At 40.3% G+C, this 18,331-nt stretch overlaps 1 pseudogene; it reads left to right on the top strand.

Annotated features, from left to right (window-relative positions):
* Nucleotides 1-9,364: 9,364 nt before the first annotated feature.
* LOC114082661 (tyrosine-protein phosphatase non-receptor type 2 pseudogene) lies at nucleotides 9,365-10,335 on the top strand (annotated as a pseudogene).
* The last annotated feature ends 7,996 nt before the right edge of the window (nucleotides 10,336-18,331 follow it).

Genomic DNA, 18,331 nt, shown 5'->3' on the forward strand with positions numbered 1-18,331 from the left:
TGTTTTTATCTTTGTGTGCTAATAATACATCATCCATATAGTGAAATATTTGTAGTTCAGAATTTTGATTTCTAAGTGGCTGGATTGCTTTGTTAACATAAATTTGACACATAGTTGGGCTGTTAGCCATCCCTTGAGGGAGTACTTTCCATTCATATCTTTGATCAGGACCTTCATGATTCAGTGCAGGGATAGTAAATGCAAAACGTGGACTATCCTCAGGATGAATTGGAATTGAAAAAAAACAATCTTTAATATCTATAACTAAAACATACCAGGTTTTTGGCAAAGCAGACAACTGAGGAATCCCTGATTGAGCAGGTCCCATAATAACCATCTCATTATTAATGGCTCTTAAATCTTGCAATAATCTCCATTTACCAGATTTCTTTTTGATGACAAAAATGGGAGTATTATGGGGAGATACAGAAGGTTGTATATGTCCTTCTGCTAATTGTTGTTTGACCAGGTCATGGGCTGCTTGTATCTTTTCTTTAGTCAGGGGCCACTGAGGAACCCACACTGGTCTTTCTGATTTCCAAGTAATTTTTATTGTCTCAGTGGCCCTTTCTGAAAATCCAACCCATGTCTGTCTGTTCCTTGATCTATTTGTATTGGTGCTGCTATACCTTGTTCTTGTTTTTCTAATCTTTTTCCTTTCCTAAAACCTTGTCTAGTCATAATAGTGGGTGCATTTTGGTTGATGTTATTTGTTAATGTCAAACCTAATTGATCTAGGACATCTCGTCCCCATAAATTTACGGGAAGATGATCCAATACATATGGCTGTATAGTTCCTTCACATCCTTCAGGATCCTTCCAATCTAATACCATTGCACTTCTATGGGGATTAGTCACCACTCCTAGGCCTCGAAGCGTTTGAGTGGCTTGTTGTAATGGCCAATGTTTTGGCCATTCTTGACGAGAGATGATGCTAAGGTCTGCACCTGTATCCAGTAGCCCATTAAATTCATGTCCTTGAATATTTAGTTTTAGCATGGGGCGAGAATCTAAATTTAAAGAAAGCATAGCCCAATCTACACCTGTGGAACCTAATCCCTTGGAACCTCTTTCTACAGTACGACTGGAAAATTTATCATGTAGGCTGGGTATTATTAGTAACTGTGCTATTCTATCTCCTGGTGAAATTACTGATATACCCTTTGGAGAACTGGCTATAATTTTTATTTCACCTTCATAATCGGGATCAATTACCCCAGGACTTATCATAAGTCCTTTTAGAGTAGAAGAGCTGCGTCCCAATAATAAGCCTACTGTTCCTTTGGGAAGAGGTCCTTTCACCCCTGTGGGAATGATTTGAACTCCCATCTCTGGAGTTAGTACTGCTCTGGCGGAAGCGCAGATGTCCAACCCTGCGCTCCCTCTGGTTTGTCTGATGAGGGATCTGATGGACAATGTGTCCTGGGCACTACCCTGATGGGGTTGCTGGGTTCCTCCAGTGCTCCGTATATTTGTGGTTTTGGGCCCCGGAGCATTGGGCCCCCTTGTCCATTTTTTGGCAATGGAGCCTGATGCCTTTCTCCACGATATCGTGGATAAACACCTGGTCCTTGTTCATTTTTTGATAATGGAGTACCCTCTATGGTGGTTTGAGAACGGCATTCATTAGCCCAATGTCTCCCTCTACGGCATCGTGGGCAAATACCTGGTATTCTACTCCTTGGATACCTAGTTTTGTTAAACCCTCCTCCAATGGGGCAATTCCTTTTAAAATGTCCTGTTTGTTCACAATTGTAGCATGTTCTTGGCCTGGCATCTAAAGCCTGTTTTACTGCAGCTGCCACAATTTGCCCTTGTTCTTTAATGTCTCTGGCATCTAAAGCCTGTTTTACTGCAGCTGCCACAACTTGCTCTTGTTCATTAATGTCTCTACATAATTTAATATATGTGTTTAAATCTTCATGTTTCCATGGTCTAATGATATCTCTGCACCAACGATTCGCTTGCTCATAAGCCAGGTGTTTTAGTAATGGCATTGCTTGTTCTGTATTCCCAAAAACTCTGGTAGCTGTTTGTATAAGCCTATCTACAAATTCAGCATAAGGTTCATTAGCTCCTTGTATTACCTTAGATAATTGACCTTGTAAACCTCCATGTCCTTGTAAAGTCTTCCATGCCTTAATTGCATCTGCAGCAATTTGTGCGTATACGCCAGGATCATATGCAATTTGTTGCTGCTGATCCTCATAAGGTCCCTTTCCTAACAACATATCTAGATTTCTCTGAGGATAACCAGCTGCTGCATTTCGCCTAGCCGTCTCCTTGCAAAATTCCTCATTGGCAACCTTCCATAACAGGTATTGTCCTCCATTTAGCACAGCTTTACACATATTAGCCCAATCTGCTGGCGTCATGTTCAAGTTGTTAATGGATTCGACCAAGCTTACAGTGAAGGGTGCTTGAGGACCATAGGTTGTTACAGCCTCTTTTAGCTGCTTCACTGTTTTGAAATTTAAAACTTGGTAAAATCGCTGCCCTCCTGCCTCAAATACAGGGCATGTTAATATTTGAGATCTTGTCTCAGGATCCCAACTATCAACTGCGGGGGTTGGGGACCTCCCAGCATATGGAGGTGGCCTTGTTAGTTGGACACTTACGTCCTCTGGTGATAGAAAGGTGTTAGTAGCAGTCTCCTGTAGAGGTGGTGCTGTTGGTTGGACACTTACACCCTCTGGTGATAGAAAGGTGTTAGTAGCAATCTCCTGTTGTAACTTTCCCCCTGATGGCTTTTTCTGTTTTACACTTTCTTTCTCTGTCTGACTAACTTGAGAGGCCTTCTCTTTTACTTGAATCTTTTCCTCTGTCTGACTAACTTGAGAGACCTTCTTTTTTACTTGAATCTTTTCCTCTGTCTGACTAACTTGAGAGACCTTCTCTTTTACTTGAATCATTATGTCTTCTCCTTCCTCTACCATTGTCTGAACTGAAGGCTTTGGACTAAGCAAACAAGATATGAACGTCCACAATGGCAATGTGCCAACTGGCAGAGTCCCTGGGCTTTTCTTTTCTATTCTTTTTAAATCTTCACCATGATGGTTCCATTGTGATATATTTAACAACTCCTCCTTAAAAAGCCATGGGCTACATTTTTGTATTGTATCAACGTATGCCCTGACTGCTATTGATTTTACTGGGATGCCTCCTTCCTCTAACAATTTACTTAACACTCTTTCAGTTTGTTTTTTACTAATTTCTGATCCCGTATTTCTACTATAATACAACCCAACAAGATGACGCCAAACAAAACCGAGACAGAATGAAATAAAAAGGGAACAACAAAAAGTCATTATAGCCTTTCTATCCTCCTGACATGTGCATCCGTCCTTTCTCCCTATCTGTTCCTCAGACGTAAATAGTTTTTCCTCAGATGTGAGCGGTTTTTCTTCCGTCTCACTCATCTCCAGGGACAGGCAACTTTAAACAAAAGTGAAACAAAATAACAAAAGAAGAATCTTAAAATGGCTACCCATCCTCTCGCCCTGCCCTCAGGGGCGAGCAGTTCACTTACCCTCAGTCGCTCCCCGTGCGAGCCACCAGATGCCACAGTCTGGCTGGGCACAATCAGGAGCCACTTGTCAAAAGAAACTAACTTTATTTTTAGAACCACACACCAAACAAAACAGCTCCTCAGGAAAAATCCTCAGAGCCTCAACTGCCACCACCGGCTTTTTTCAAGCCTCTCTCTCCCCCCCCTAGCTTCTTCCCCACCTCCCACAAACCTCCTGCTCTTGAGGCCGATTGGCTGGGTCACGTGGGCAGAGCCAAAAAGTCCCCCAATGAGCAGCTCCGTGGTCTGAAAGGGCAGGGAAACAGTCCAATGAGCATCACCGCAGAGGAGCCAATCAGCTAGATGTTGCTGGGGCTCAGGAGCCAATCAGCTAGATGTTGCTGGGGCCGCTGTGAGCCAATCATCAGCCGGCAGCTGGATTGCTGGCAGCTGGAAGTTTGCTGGGGCCCCTTCGGCTGTGGCTCTCAACATCTCCCCCTCTCTGTTTAAACAACAAGCATGTGGCTTACGGACCGTGCCTTTTAGGCAGTCCAATTCAACATATGGTCCTTACCCGTCATCGGATGAACTGACCTCTAGGCGTCAGCCTCCTGTCTTAGGTTGGTACCACTGCAATTGGATCATACCCGTCACTGACTACCGGTCCAGCATACAGCTATACTTGTGGATAGGCCTTTGCACCAGTGGGGGGGGTGAGGTTCTTTGCCTCACCTCTGTTGGCCCCCAAATTTTAGACCATCACTAGTAGAGGAGGATGCAAAATGCCATGACATTAAGCCAATTGAGGGCTCCTTTGAAAAATTGTACCACCGGTGACATCATCAGCAAAAATACCCCAACACTACCACAAGTCGCTGCACCAACAGATAGTTCAAAATGCATACAGGTGAGCTCACAATGTGTCCAGGCAAGTTCTGCAAGCAGTTCAGTGATGGCTATTGTAGAAGGTGTATATTGGTTTTATCTTTGACTTCACCAGCACTGGGATGAAGATAGGAATTCTGGCAATAATGGCTAAAGAAAAAATTATGTAACATTACAGAAGGCACTAAAAGAAAACAATTTTCTTAACAATTTACATTGTCTTCACCGGCACTGGGATGAAGATAGGAATTCTGGCAATAATGGCTAAAGAAAAAATTATGTAACATTACAGAAGGCACTAAAAGAAAACAATTTTCTTAACAATTTACATTATCTTTAAGAGAATTATTAAATATAATGAAAAGGAAAGGTGAAAGTAAACAAACAGATCTGTTAACCTTCTTTTTTCTTTACATATTAAAACAATCCTACAACAGTTGTTTACCCAATATAAATTAAACCATATAAATCACGTGAAAAAAAAAAAATATTTGGATCCATTTTATCATGAGCGCTCATCATATATGATATATGGACATTCAAACATATAACACAAAACACAAGTGTGCACACATAACATAATACATACAACACATAACATTATAGTAAAGGCCTTATAACTTTTTACAGGTGAAATCTCCATTGCAATGTTTAAAAACTCTATAGTCAAAAAATAGAACTGATCAGCAAAACATTAACCTAGGTCTGTATGAGCTCAAAAAACAAAATAGAACTTCATGATATGGCAAAGGGCAAGAATAAAATAGATATTGAAAAAAGCATCCTGGTTCTGTTGCAGATGTAAGAATAGCCAAACTGGAGTTTTGGATATCAGTTGTTATGGATTTGAGCCAAATCATCTTCTTTTTGGTCTGTAGAAATCGCTTTAGTTAATCTTTCTGGAATCCAAATCGGCTGCTGTTCTCCCTGTGGAAACACATAAACAGACCCCCGACTCCAGACAATCACTGGGTCAGGACCTTGGTTAATCTCTCTGGAATCCAAATCGGCTGCTGTTCTCCCTGTGGAAACACACAAACAGACCCCCGACTCCAGACAATTACTGGGTCAGGACCTTTCCATTGTCCTGTTAGAATATCCTTCCAAAGTACCTTGGGCTTATGTACATTTTTTGGACACATATGCCTTTCCGCAGCACTAAGTCCTGATGAATCCAAATTTAAAAAGTTTAGAGTAAAAAGGGTTATTTTAAGTTTATCTTTGGGGAATATATACCCCTTCCCAATTCCTTCTTTTTGCTTTAATAAGTACATTTTAATAGTTTGATGAGCTCTTTCAACTATGCCTTGTCCCTGTGGATTGTATAGGATTCCTGTTATATGAGTAATGCCAAATGTTGAGCAAAATTGTTTAAAAGAGGTAGAAGTATAACCAGGGGCATTATCTGTTTTTAACTGTTTTGGAACACCCACAGTGGCAAAATTTTGTAAGCAATGAGCTATAACATCTTTAGTTTTTTCTCCGGCATGAAGGGAGCCCATCAAAAATCCAGAAGAAGTATCAACTGTAACATGCAAATATTTTAATTTTCCAAATTCTGGCAAGTGTGTGACGTCCATCTGCCAAATATGGTTAGGTATCAATCCTCTAGGATTGACTCCAAGATTAACTTGTGGTAAAAAGGTCACACAATTTTGACATTGTTTTATTATTTGTCTAGCTTGTTCCTTAGTTATTTTAAAACGCTTTTGTAAAGTATTAGCATTGACATGGAACTTTTTATGAAAATTTATAGCTTCTTCTAGTGTAGAGAAAATATGTATGTCATGTGTAGTTTTATCTGCTAAATCATTGCCCAAACTAAGGGCTCCAGGCAATCCTGTATGTGCCCTGATATGTCCTATAAAGAATGGATCTTTTCTGTCCCAGATTAGACTTTGTATAGTGGAAAGCAAAGAGAAAACAGTAGAAGAAGGGGAAATCCTACCAGCATCTTCAAGAGATACTATAGCATTAACTACATACTGACTATCAGAAAATAAATTAAATACAGAATCTTTAAACATCACAAAAGCTTGTAAAACTGCATTAAGCTCTACCTTTTGAGCTGATTGTTTGGGTACTAAAAATGTAAAAGTTTGATCAGGGGTAACTACTGCTGCTGTACCATTATTTGACCCATCAGTGAATATATTTGGAGCATTCATGATAGGTGTTTTTCTTGTCATTTTTGGAAAAATTACAGGATGCAATGCCCAAAAAGACAATAAAGGATTAGATGGTAAGTGGTTATCAAATGAAACATTAGATTTGCACATGATTATTGCCCAAGTATTTAACTCATTAGCTAACTCATCAATTTGATTCATAGTATATGGAGTAATAATTTTATTGGGAGAAATTCCAAACACTCCCTTTGCTGCTTTTATTCCTTTGAGTATTAATTGTCCTACAGCCTCAGGATACCTAGTAAGAATAGTGTTAGGAGAATAAGATAAATGTATCCATAATAATGGACCTTCTTGCCAAAATACTCCTGTAGGAATATTTTTTGTTGGTAGTACAATAAATAATAAAGGCAAACTTATATCAATTCTATCCAAATGCATATTTTCCATATATGTTTCAATGATTTTTAATGCCTTTCTTGCTTCAGGCGTTAACATTCGGGGTGAATTTGGATCTGATGGACCTTTTAGGATATCAAATAAAGGTCCCAACTCTCCTGTTGGTATACCTAAATAAGGCCTTATCCAATTTATGTCTCCTAATAACTTTTGAAAGTCATTAAGTGATTTGAGTTGATCTACTCGTATTTGAATTTTTGGTGGACGGACCATGGTTGAGGATAATAGAACTCCTAAATAATTAATTGGAAAATTTAATTGTACTTTATGTATTGCTATCTCTAGATTATAATTTTTTAATAAGTTTGTAAGTGTGGCATAACATTCTAGCAATGTGTTTTTATCTTTGTGTGCTAATAATACATCATCCATATAGTGAAATATTTGTAGTTCAGAATTTTGATTTCTAAGTGGCTGGATTGCTTTGTTAACATAAATTTGACACATAGTTGGGCTGTTAGCCATCCCTTGAGGGAGTACTTTCCATTCATATCTCTGATCAGGACCTTCATGATTCAGTGCAGGGATAGTAAATGCAAAACGTGGACTATCCTCAGGATGAATTGGAATTGAAAAAAAAACAATCTTTAATATCTATAACTAAAACATCCCAGGTTTTTGGCAAAGCAGACAACTGAGGAATCCCTGATTGAGCAGGTCCCATAATAACCATCTCATTATTAATGGCTCTTAAATCTTGCAATAATCTCCATTTACCAGATTTCTTTTTGATGACAAAAATGGGAGTATTATGGGGAGATACAGAAGGTTGTATATGTCCTTCTGCTAATTGTTGTTTGACCAGGTCATGGGCTGCTTGTATCTTTTCTTTAGTCAGGGGCCACTGAGGAACCCACACTGGTCTTTCTGATTTCCAAGTAATTTTTATTGTCTCAGTGGCCCTTTCTGAAAATCCAACCCATGTCTGTCTGTTCCTTGATCTATTTGTATTGGTGCTGCTATACCTTGTTCTTGTTTTTCTAATCTTTTTCCTTTCCTAAAACCTTGTCTAGTCATAATAGTGGGTGCATTTTGGTTGATGTTATTTGTTAATGTCAAACCTAATTGATCTAGGACATCTCGTCCCCATAAATTTACGGGAAGATGATCCAATACATATGGCTGTATAGTTCCTTCACATCCTTCAGGATCCTTCCAATCTAATACCATTGCACTTCTATGGGGATTAGTCACCACTCCTAGGCCTCGAAGCGTTTGAGTGGCTTGTTGTAATGGCCAATGTTTTGGCCATTCTTGACGAGAGATGATGCTAAGGTCTGCACCTGTATCCAGTAGCCCATTAAATTCATGTCCTTGAATATTTAGTTTTAGCATGGGGCGAGAATCTAAATTTAAAGAAAGCATAGCCCAATCTACACCTGTGGAACCTAATCCCTTGGAACCTCTTTCTACAGTACGACTGGAAAATTTATCATGTAGGCTGGGTATTATTAGTAACTGTGCTATTCTATCTCCTGGTGAAATTACTGATATACCCTTTGGAGAACTGGCTATAATTTTTATTTCACCTTCATAATCGGGATCAATTACCCCAGGACTTATCATAAGTCCTTTTAGAGTAGAAGAGCTGCGTCCCAATAATAAGCCTACTGTTCCTTTGGGAAGAGGTCCTTTCACCCCTGTGGGAATGATTTGAACTCCCATCTCTGGAGTTAGTACTGCTCTGGCGGAAGCGCAGATGTCCAACCCTGCGCTCCCTCTGGTTTGTCTGATGAGGGATCTGATGGACAATGTGTCCTGGGCACTACCCTGATGGGGTTGCTGGGTTCCTCCAGTGCTCCGTATATTTGTGGTTTTGGGCCCCGGAGCATTGGGCCCCCTTGTCCATTTTTTGGCAATGGAGCCTGATGCCTTTCTCCACGATATCGTGGATAAACACCTGGTCCTTGTTCGTTTTTTGATAATGGAGTACCCTCTATGGTGGTTTGAGAACGGCATTCATTAGCCCAATGTCTCCCTCTACGGCATCGTGGGCAAATACCTGGTATTCTACTCCTTGGATACCTAGTTTTGTTAAACCCTCCTCCAATGGGGCAATTCCTTTTAAAATGTCCTGTTTGTTCACAATTGTAGCATGTTCTTGGCCTGGCATCTAAAGCCTGTTTTACTGCAGCTGCCACAATTTGCCCTTGTTCATTAATGTCTCTGGCATCTAAAGCCTGTTTTACTGCAGCTGCCACGACTTGCTCTTGTTCATTAATGTCTCTACAATTGTGAACAAACAGGACATTTTAAAAGGAATTGCCCCGAGAGGATGGGTAGCCATTTTAAGATTCTTCTTTTGTTATTTTGTTTCACTTTTGTTTTAAGTTGCCTGTCCCTGGAGATGAGTGAGACGGAAGAAAAACCGCTCACATCTGAGGAAAAACTATTTACGTCCTGACACAGGGTCCACTTCCCAACACATGTTGCCACTTCTGGCTCATGGTTTGGCAGCAGAAGTCCAAAGCAGTTGTCATGCTGAACCGAATTGTGGAGAAAGAATCGGTTAAATGTGCACAGTACTGGCCAACAGATGACCGAGAGATGCTGTTTAAAGAAACAGGATTTAGTGTGAAGCTTTTGTCCGAAGATGTGAAGTCTTATTATACAGTACATCTGCTACAATTAGAAAATATCAATAGTGGGGAGACCAGGACAATCTCTCACTTTCATTATACTACCTGGCCAGACTTTGGAGTCCCTGAGTCACCAGCTTCGTTTCTCAATTTCTTATTTAAAGTGAGAGAATCTGGCTCCTTGAATCCTGACCATGGGCCTGCAGTGATCCACTGTAGTGCAGGTATTGGGCGCTCTGGCACCTTCTCTCTAGTGGACACCTGTCTTGTTTTGATGGAAAAAGGAGATGATATTAACATTAAACAAGTGTTACTGAATATGAGAAAATATCGAATGGGACTTATTCAGACACCAGATCAACTCAGATTCTCTTACATGGCCATAATAGAAGGAGCAAAGTATATAAAGGGAGATTCAAATATACAGAAACGGTGGAAAGAACTTTCTAAAGAAGACTTATCTCCTGCTTTTGACCATTCACCAAACAAAATAATGACTGGAAAGTACAATGGGAGCAGAATAGGTCCAGAAGAAGAGAAACCAACCAGTGACCGATGCACAGTGCTCTCCTCTAAAGTGCAGGACACAGCAGAGGAAAACAGCAGCAGTATTCTACGGAGACGTATTCGAGAGGACAGAAAAGCCACCACTGCTCAGAAGGTGCAGCAGATGAAACAGAGGCTGAATGAGACTGAACGAAAAAGAAAAAGTAAAAAAAAATTGAGTTACCAGGAACTCAAAATTGAGTTTAAGTGCTCCTTGAAGTTACGTTGAAGTTTAACAAAATGTATGCAGAGAATATTTTGACTCTTACCATCGAATTTCTGTACTAGGCCAAAAGGGAAATTCGAAATGAGTCCCATGACTATCCTCATAGAGTGGCCAAGTTTCCAGAAAACAGAAATCGAAACAGATACAGAGATGTAAGCCCATATGATCACAGTCGTGTTAAACTGCAGAATGCAGAAAATGATTACATCAATGCCAGCTTGGTTGACATGGGAGAAGCACCAGGGGGAGAGACAGGCTTGAAAAAAGCCGGTGGTGGCAGTTGAGGCTCTGAGGGGTTTTTCCTGAGAGGCTGTTTGTTTGGCGTGTTTGGTTCTAAAAATAAAGTTAGTTTCTTTTGACAAGTGGCTCCTGATTGTGCCCAGCCAGACTGCGGCATTTGGTGGCCCAGCTGCCAATCCTAATCATAAACCTAGCCTTAATCAAACCCTAAACCTAAATAAGATCTAACCCTAATACTAACCCTTGCCCTAGCCCTAAACCTAGCCAAAACCACATCCCTTACCCTAAAAGTAACCCTAACTCTAACCCTAACCCTTTTTGTCACAATTGCCCTATCCCTAGCCCTAGCTTTAACACTAGATCAAAACCTAACTTTAAATCTAACCCTAACTCCATGCCTGAGCCTGAAACTAGCCCTAAACCTGATGCTAATTCTAAACTAGCTCTAACTCTAACCCTAACACTAGCCCTAGCCATAATTTAGCCCTATCCCTAATCCTAACCCTAACCCTAGCCCTAAGAATAACTCTAACTCTCACATTGGCCCTATCACTCGTTCTAATCCTATCCCTTCCCATTAACCTAACCTTATCCCAAATCCTAGTCCTAACTCTTGCCCTATCCTAAGCCCTAGCACTAACCTTAGATAAAAACCTAACCCTAAATTTAACCCTAAACCGAAGTCTAAGCCTAAATCTAAGACTAGTCCTAACCCTAACACTAATCCTAAAATTTCACTAAAAATAACCCTATCCCTAAAACCAAACTGAGTCAAATCTCTAACCCTAACCCTTAACCTAAACCAAGCCATAACCCTAAACTTAGCCCTAACCCCACACTTAGCCCTAACCCCAGCACTGATTCAAGTTTTAAGCCAAACCCTAAAACTAACCCTGACCCTCAATCTGACCATAACACTAACCTGAGGACTAAACATCACCCTAACCTTAAACTTAAACCTAACCATAAACCTATCCCTGAAACACTAAAATTAGCCATAATCATAACCCTAGTTCTTACATTAGCCGTAACCCTAACCCTAGCACTAACAACCTAAAACGTAGCCCTAATCATCACCATAACGCTAACCCTAAACTGATTTCTAACTCTATCCATTACCATAACCCTAACCCTAACCCTAATGCTAATTAAAGCTCTAAATTTAAACCTTAACCTATCCCAAACCCTACCCCAGAACTTGACATTAATAATACTCCTAGATCCAAACCTGATGCTAACCCTAAACCTAACCTTTACATTAGATGTACCCATAATTCTAATCCTAAAACTATATTTAACCATAATTCTGGAATTGAAATTAGCCCTAGCACTAATCCTAGCCCTAACCCCCCCAAAAAAACAAACAAACAAACAAAACTTTAGCCCTCATCCTAGCCCTAAACCTAGCCTTAATCATAACCCAAACCCTAACCACAGTCCTAACCCTAATAATAACCCTCACCCTACCTCTAAACCTAGGTATCTAGGTATAAAGCCATCCCTTACTCCAAACTTTGCCCTAACTCTAAACCTAAACACTAAACTCTAACACCTAACCCTAACCCTAACCCTAGGCTTAACTTAAACACTAAACCCAGCCCTAATCCTAGCTCTAATTTAGCCCTACCTCTAACCCTAACCCTAATCCTAGACCTAAGACTAACTCTCACCAAAGCCCTATCCCTATTTCTAACTCTATCCCTTACCATAACCATGAACCTAGACATAACCCTTGCCCTATTCTTAGTTCTAGCGCTAACCCTAGGTCTAACCCTAATTCCAAATTTAACCCTAACATTAAGCCTAAGCCTAACAATAAAACTAGCCCTAATCCTAACCATAGGACTCAAACAAAACCGAGCGTTAGCCCTAACCTTAAACCTTAACTTAAACAAAACCCTAACACTACAAATAGACCTAACCCTAGACCTTGTTTGAGTCCTAACCCTAACTTTAAATCCAACCTTGACCCTGATTCATATCTTAACACTCACCCTAGCTCTAAACACGGCCCTCACCTTAAACTGAACCCTAACAGTAACCCTAGCCCTAATTCGAGTTCTAACTCTAACACTAAAACTAAGCCTTACCCTGATTCCTATCCTAACACGAACCCTAGCTATAAATATCACCCTAACCTTAAACCTAACTCTAACACTAAACCTAACCCATACTCTAACACTAAAACTAACCCTAATGGTAACCCTAGTTCTTACATTAGCCATTGCCCTAAACCTAGCCCTAAACCTAACACAAGACCTAGTCCTAATCTGAGGCCTAAACTTAGCTTTAACCCTAACTCTAACCATAACCATAGCCCTAACCCTAGCTCTAAATCAATCCCTTACCCTAAGCAAAACCCTAAACCTAAGGGTAACCCTAGACCTATCACTAATCCTTAGGCTAACCAAAACACTAACCCTAGTAATAGCCTTTACCCTTGCACTCATGCTAGATTTAACCCTATCCAAAACCCTAACACTAACCCTGACTCTTTTACTGACACTACCACTAATCCTAGGTCTAATCCTAACCCTAACCCTAACCCAAAACCTACCATAATCCTATCTCTAGACCTAATCCTGAACCTAACTCTCAGCCTAGACCTAACCATAACTCAGAACCTAACCCTTACACTAAACATAACCTTAACCAAACCCTAGTTCTAACTCTCACCCTAACCCTAAATCAAGACCTAATCCTAACCATAATATTAGCCCTAAACTTAAGTCTAACTGTATCATTACCCTAAATATAAACCTTACCCTAATGCTAACCCTAGGACTAACCCTAAACATATCACTATCCCAAAACTTATCAATTACCCTAAACCTACCCTGAACCCTAGACCTAATCCAATCATTATCCTAACCCTAACGCTAATGCTAATTCGAGCCCTAATCCTAAACTCAAACCTAAACCAAACCCTAACCCTGACACTGACCCTAATAATTCCCCTAGCTCTAAACCTCACTCTTACCCTCTACCTAACCCTTACACTAGACCTAGCCATATAACTAACCCTAAAACTATCCCTAAGCATAACCCTAGACCTGATATTAGCCTTAGCCATGATATTAGCCCTAACTCTAACACAAACCCTAGCCCTTATCCTAGCCCTAAACATAGCCTTAATTATAACGTTAACCATAACCCTAGGCCTAACTCTAACACTAACCCTAGCCCTAACCTTAGACATAATTTAGCTTTATCCCTAACCTTAACCCTAACCCTAGCTCAAAGATAAACTCTAAGTCTCACCTTAGTCCTAACCCTAGTTCTAACCCTATATTTTAGTGGAACCCTAATGCTAGCCCAAACCATAGGTCTAGAAGTAGCCCTATTCATAGCCCTAGCAGAAATCGTAGATCTAACCCTAATTCTAAATCTAAACGTAACTTTTAGCCTAAACCTAAACATAACCCTAGCCCTAACCCTAAGGCTAATCCAAAACCTAGCAATAATCCTAGCCCTAACCCTAGCCCTAAAACAAAATCAAGCCATAGACCTAAGCCCTAACCCTACACTTAGCCATAACTCTAGCCCTAATTCAAGTTTTAAGCCAAACCCTAAAACTAACCCTGACCCTGAGTCTGACCTTAACACTAACCTTAGCTCTAAACATTACCCTAACCCTATACCTAAACCTAACAATAGACTCAGCCCTAACCGTAACCCTAAAATTAGCCCTAATTGCAACCCTGGTACTTACATTAGTCATTACCCTATACCTAGCCTTAATTTAACCCAAAACCTAGCCTTATTCTGAGTACTATCCCTAGATTTACCCCTAACCCTAACTCTATCGCTAATTGTAACTATAATCATAGCTGTAACCCTAGATTTAATCCTAACCCTAACCCTATCAATAATCGTAACAATAACACTAGCCCTACCCCTATCTCTAACCCTATCCATTTCCGTAACCAAAACCCTAACCCTAACCCTAATACTAAACCTGGGCCTAAACCTAACCCTATCCCTAATCCTAACCCTATCCATTACCCTAAACCTAACCTGAAATATAAACCTAACACTATCTTTACCCTAATCTTAACTCTAATGCTAATTCGAGCCCTAACATTAAGCTTTAACTTATCCAAAACACTCATCGCAACACTTACCCTAATAGTACCGTTAGCTCTAAACCTGACCCTAACCCTAAACCTAACGCTTACACTAGACATAGCCATAAACCTAGCCCTAAAACTATTTTAACCTTAACACTAGACCTGAAATCAGTCCTAGCCATAATTAGCCTAGTGATAATCCTATTCTTTATTTAATCAAATCCTAACTGTAAACCCAGCCATAAGTATAACTCTAATTCTTGCCCTGGCCCTAGCCCTAGTTCTATCCTTAGCCTTAATCCTAATCCTAGATCTGAGCCTAAGTCTAAATCTAAACCTAACTCTAAATTTAACTGTAAAAATAAGCCTAAACCAAACCCTATCACTACTCCTAACCATACTGCTAATGGTAAAACATGTCCTATCCCTAGCCCTAACCATAAACCAAAACCAAACCATAGCCTAAATCCTAACCCTTAACTTAAATCAAACCCTAACCCTAATACTAACTCTAAAACTAACCCTGACCCTGACACTGACCCTAACACTAATCCTACCTCTAAACTTCAACCTAACCTTAAATTAACCCTAACACTATATCTAGCCTTAACCTAACCCTAAATCTAGCCTTAATCATAAACCTAGTTCATACATTAGTCATTGTCCTAACCATATCCCTAACCCTAACACAAACTCTACCCCTAATCTGAGCCTTAACCCTAGATTTAACCTTAATACTAGGCTTAAACTTAGCCCTAAAACTAGCCCTAACCCTAACTCTAACTCTATTCCTTACACTAAGCCAAACCCTGACCCAAATGCTAATCCTAGTCTTAATCCTAATCCGAAGCATAACTTAAACTCTAACCATAATACCAGTCTTAATCCTAGCCCTCATTCTACCTCAAAACCTAACCCTGACCCTCATCTGACACTAAAAGTAACCCTAGGTTTAAACCTGACCCTAACCCTAAACCAAACCCTGACACTAGCCCTACTGGTAACGATATACCTAGAGCTAAGCCTAACACTAGACCTAGACACAAAGCTAATCCTAAATATAGCTACAACTCTAGTCCTAGACCTATACAAAAACCTAGCACTAGCCCAAACAATAACCCTTAATATAAACCAAACACTTACCCTACCCCTAGACTTAAACCTTGTCCTAATTCTGGATCTAACCCTAACCCTAACCCTATACCTATCCCAAAAACTGACCCTAATTCTAACACTGAACCTAGCTTTAAACCTGACACTAACCCAAAACCTAGACCTAACACTAGATCTAGCCATAACCCTAACCCTAAATCTAGCCCTAAACATAACCCTAGCTCTTAACCCTAGCTCCTAACCCATAGTCCTAACCCTAGCCCTAAACCTAACACGAAACCTAGCCCTAATCCTAGGCCTAAACTTAGATATAACCATAACCCTCAGCCTAACCCTAGCCCTAAACCGAGCCCTAACCTAAGCCTCACCTTAGACCTAACCCTAGCTCAAAACCTAACCTTTACACTAAACATAACCCTAGCTCTATCGTAAACCCTAACCCTAACCCTAGCCCTAATCCTAACGTTAAACCTAGCCTGGGGTTTAGATCTAACTTTAGCTCTAACCATAACCATAACCCTAAACCTACCCTAACCCTAATTATAACCCTATCCCTAACACTAAACCTAACTCTAACCATAAATATAAACCTAGACCTAAACCTAAACCTAACCCTCACCCTAGCCCTAAATCTAGCTCAAACACTAACCCTTACCCTAACCTAATCATAATCCTAGCCCTAAACCTAACACATATCCTAACCCTAAAACTTACCCCAAATCAAACCCTAATCCTATCCCTAAACATAACTCTAATCCTAGACTTAATCCAAACCATAATCTAGCCCAACCCTAGCTATAAACCTATTCATTACACTAAACATAACACTAACCCTAATGGTAACGCTAATCCGATTGCTAAACCTAACTCATCCATTACCCTAAATCTTAACTGAAAGCTAAACTAAACCCTATCCATTACACTAATCCTAAACCTAACCCTAATGCTAATTGGAGCCTTAAACCTAAACCTTTAGCTAAACCAAATGCTAGCCCTGACCCAGACCCTGACACTAATAATAACCCTAGCCCTAAAGCTGTCCTTTAACCTAAACTTAACTCTTACACTAAACATAGTCATAACCTAACCCTAAAACTATTTTTAATGTTAACTCTAGACCTGATATTAGCCTTAGACCTGGCCCAAGCCATAAACATAGGAGAGACCCTAGCCCTTAACCTAGCCCTAAACCTAGCCTTAATCCTAAACTGAACCATAACCCTAGGCCTAATCCTAATTCTAACCCTCACCCTATCCATAAAGCTAGCTATAACCCCACCCATTTTACTAAACTTAACCTTAACACCAGTGCTAACCCTAACACTAGCCCAACCCCCTACTCTAAACCTAACATTAACCCTAGCCTTAATACTAGCCCTAATGTAGCCCTAACCCTAACACTAACCGTAGCCCTAATCCTAGCCCTAATTTAGCCCTAACTCTAACACTAACCCTAGCACTAATCCTAGACCCAACTTAGCCCCAACCCTAGCCTTAACTCTAGCCCTAATCCTAGCCCTAATTTAGCTGTAAATCTAAGAATACTACTATGTCTAACGTTAATTCTCTCCCTAGCCGTATCCCTAGTTCTAACCATATTCATAACCATAATCCTAAACCTCACCCTAACCCTAGCCCTAGCCCTAGCCCTAACCCTAGATCTAAACCTAACTCAAAATCTAACCCTAACCCTAAGCCTAAACCGAAACCTAACACAAGCCCTAACCATGATGCTAATCCATAATCTAGCCATAACCTTAACCCTAGCCCTAAAACAAAACCAACCTATATCTCTATCCATTAACCTAAACCAAACCCTAACCGTACAACTAGTACTAACTTTAGCCCTAATTTTAGTTCTAACCCTAATCTTAAAACCAACCCTGACTCTGACACTAACCCTAATGATGACTCTTGGTCTAAACATCACCCTTAGCCTAAACATAATCTTAACAATAGACCTAGCCCTAACCCTAACCCTAAAACTAGCACTAACTGCAATACTAGTTCTTACATTACCATAGCCCTAATCCTAGCCCTAACTGAACCCAAAACCAAGCCCTAATCCGAGCCTTAACCCTAGCTTAAAACCTAACCCTAAACTTAACCCTAACCCAGAACATAGCCCTAAACTTACCCTAAACCTAGCCAGGATTCTAACCATAACCCTAAACCTATCACTAGCTCTAAAACTCTCCAATACCCTAACCATAACCATAACTCTAATGGTAACCCTAGGCCTAACCCTAAGCTTATCCTTAATCCTAAACTATTTCATTAACCTAAACATAACCTGAACCTTAAATCAAACCCTATCATTACCCTAACTCTAACCCTAATGCTAATTCAAGCCCTAACCCTAAACCTTAACCCAACACAAACCCTAACTCTGCCCCTTCCCATGATAATGTACCTAGCTCTAACCCTGACCCTACCCCTAAACCTAACCCTTATCTAACCCTAAAACTATCCCTCGCCATAATCCTAGACCTGACATTGGCCCTAGCCATAATTCTAGCCCTAAACTTAACACAAAACAAACCCATAACCCTACTCCTAATCCTAGCCCTAATCCT

Source organism: Marmota flaviventris, unplaced genomic scaffold, assembly GCF_047511675.1.
Source record: "Marmota flaviventris isolate mMarFla1 unplaced genomic scaffold, mMarFla1.hap1 Scaffold_199, whole genome shotgun sequence".
Lineage (NCBI taxonomy): Eukaryota > Metazoa > Chordata > Mammalia > Rodentia > Sciuridae > Marmota > Marmota flaviventris.